Genomic DNA, 2,574 nt, shown 5'->3' on the forward strand with positions numbered 1-2,574 from the left:
AACATCAATCATCTGCCTCCTGAATGCCTCCACCCAGGGATCGAGCCGGCAACCCTTTGGAGCCGGATCGTGGTCGGACCTCACGGACCACCCGTGGTCCGGGGAACACCAGTTGGCCACCGCTGTTTTGGAGCATGGGAGGACTCCCAGCCAACTGAACCACACCAGCCAGGGCCATCAACATTTTTTAAAATAATAATTACTATTATGATTAAAATGTTTATTATAATGTATAATGTATCATTATATATATTAAGTAATATTATTGCTAACATTTATTGGCTACTCACCACATGCCAGGTGCTGTTGTAAACATTTGCTATATATTAACATCTGAGACAGGTACTATTAACAACCCCTTTTTATGGATGAGAAAACCAAGGCCTACAGAATTTAGCAATGTACCCGAATCACATAGCCGGGTTCCCTCATCTGCTAAGTGGATCTCTGCGCCTTCCCTCCTGCTGCAATCATGGGGAAGATGAAATTTATTTATCACAGGAGTGAACTCCTTACGAAACACCCAGGGGACAACCAGTAATATAATGAGGAAGGGGAGCTGAAGGGAGACCTCGGTGAAGGGACAGTTCTAAACAGGGAAGGCACGACTCAGTTCCCATCATTTTTTGCCATTTGGGAGTGTGGGTTTATATCGCCACAACTTCTGATTTTGCAAGAGAAGCTGGAAATTTGAACCTTTATGTGCAATCTCCTGATTTTTAAAAATATGTGCTTATTGATTTCAGAGATTAAGGGAGAGGGAGAGAGAGATAGAAACATCAATGATGAGAGAGAATCATTGATTGGCTGCCTCCTGCAGACCCCCTACTGGGGATCGAGCCCACAACCTGGGCATATGCCCTGACCGGAATCAAACCATGACTTCCTGGTTCATAGGTCCACACTTAACCACTGAGCCACCTCAGCAGGGCTATCTCCTAATTTTTAAACAATGGCTCGAATTTATAAAATACTGTGTGGGCTGTGGGCACCTACACCACTAGACAGCCTCGGGCCACCATTTCACAATCTCTCTTTTAGCATACAACTGCTTCGGCAGTCTTACCACATTAGTGGAGAGTCTGAGGACACAGGAACCCTGGGGCCAAGGATGCAGCATCCTGAAGAGCTAATGGTTTTGACCCTGTGGCCTATCCCAGTTAAACGCCCTTGTCTTCCCACCTCCCAGAAGAGAAGCTTCGGGAAGGAGCTCACTCTGGCTGTTCTCATCATTGTCCAGCAGCAGTGATTATAATACACATGCACAGGCCCTGAGGGTGTGTGGAAGGCTTTACCACCCTTCTCTACTGTGTCCTTGCCAATGGGCAGGGAAACAGGACAGGGTCTAGAAAGCTTCTGTTGTTGCTTTTGCTTCAGAGGATTACAAGAATAGTTAACAATAACAGTAACAATAATAACAGAGCCCTGGATAGGAAGTCCCTTGCCATGGAGGTTCAGCATTGAACTTTGAATGATGACTAAGCAATGCCATCATCCTTGGCATTTTGTTTGTTTGTTTGTTTGTTTGTTTGTTTTTCTACCCAGGTCTCTCTACCTCCTGCACACCCCGCACTGGGGATGGAGCCTGCAACCTGTTTTGTTAATCCTCACTGAAGGATATTTTTCCATTGATTTTTAGAGAGAGTAGAACAGAGGGGGAGAGACAGAGAGAGGAACATCAATGTGAGAGAGACACATCCATTGGTTGTTTCCTGCAGGTACATACCCCTTGACTGGGACTCGAACCCTGGACCCTTCAGTCCGTGGGCCCGATGCTCTATCCACTGAGCCAAACCGGCTAGGGCAGTGGGTCTCAACCTTCCTAATGCCGCGAACATTTAATACAGTTCCTCATGTGGTGGTGACCCCCAACCATAAAATTATTTTCGTTGCTACTTCATAACTGTAATTTTGCTACTGTAAACAATATGTAATTACATATGTGTTTTCCGATGGTCTTAGGCAACGACCCTATGAAAGGGTCGTTTGATCCCCAAAGGGGTCGCGACTCACAGGTTAAGAACCGCTGGGCTAGGGCGTCCTTGGCATTTTTTGAAAAGTTAGTTTGTTAACCTAACATCTTTTGGAGAAATGTGTTAATTGACCAATCATAAAAGGAACAGTGTGTATTTTTAAAAAGTCAAATGGTATAGAAAGGTTACATGCTTCCCCAGATTTTGCTTTCATGCCTTTGCTTTCATTGGAACAGTCGAGATTAGGAACTTGCTCCCCGGGGAGAACTGAATGCAGCTTTCCTAAGCGATAGCATCCCCAGGGATCTGGGCATAGGCACCCACCCCATCCCTCCTCCCACCAGCCACTGGGCCCACAGTCCTGTGGCCGGCCACACCTGGTCTGGAAGGAACACCCTGTACACTCTTAGTCCGCGGTGGCAAAGATCAGAAAAGTACTCACTTGCCCATGTCTCAAGGTTATCAGCGTGCAACCCGAGCCAAAGCTGCCTCCTCCCTGGATGTTTGACAAATGCATCGGCCACTTACATATCCTTGGTGAGGGAGGAGAGTGTCTGTTCAAGTCTGTGGCCTTCAACAAGTCTCATATTGGGTTGCCTGT

This window comes from Myotis davidii, unplaced genomic scaffold (assembly GCF_000327345.1).
Source record: "Myotis davidii unplaced genomic scaffold, ASM32734v1 scaffold265, whole genome shotgun sequence".
NCBI classification, from domain to species: Eukaryota; Metazoa; Chordata; class Mammalia; order Chiroptera; family Vespertilionidae; genus Myotis; species Myotis davidii.